The following is a 325-nucleotide window of genomic DNA, read 5'->3' on the forward strand; positions in this document are numbered from 1 at the left end:
AAGCATGTTATGAAATGGGAGTTTAATACCTGTTTGGTGTTTAAGTGCGGTATAGTTAGCGTCGAGGGCTAGCACAAAGCAATCGCATTAGAAATATCAGTCCGCGTACAACCCAACTGAAGATGAGTCCGTAGCGCTCTGATTTTTTTTCTTATGCGATCTGACTAAAGGCGAAATTATTGCTGAATAGTCGTCCTTACCGTATTTCTAGGTGGTAAGTAGTGCATAATCCTTGGATAACAGTGTCATTCTAGGAACGGAAACGGTTTACTGACTTCGGGTTGATTTTTTTTTCAAGTTATTCTTCCTGTTGCTTTATCCCCTC

The 325-nt window shown here is 40.6% G+C and overlaps 1 protein-coding gene across 1 annotated transcript in view; it reads left to right on the forward strand.

Moving 5' to 3' along the window:
• Positions 1 to 325, forward strand: part of LOC119585640 (EH domain-binding protein 1-like) — a gene marked incomplete in the record, with an annotated part of 320960 nt that overhangs the window by 44742 nt on the left and 275893 nt on the right.

Source organism: Penaeus monodon, chromosome 20 (genome assembly GCF_015228065.2).
Source record: "Penaeus monodon isolate SGIC_2016 chromosome 20, NSTDA_Pmon_1, whole genome shotgun sequence".
Taxonomy (NCBI): domain Eukaryota; kingdom Metazoa; phylum Arthropoda; class Malacostraca; order Decapoda; family Penaeidae; genus Penaeus; species Penaeus monodon.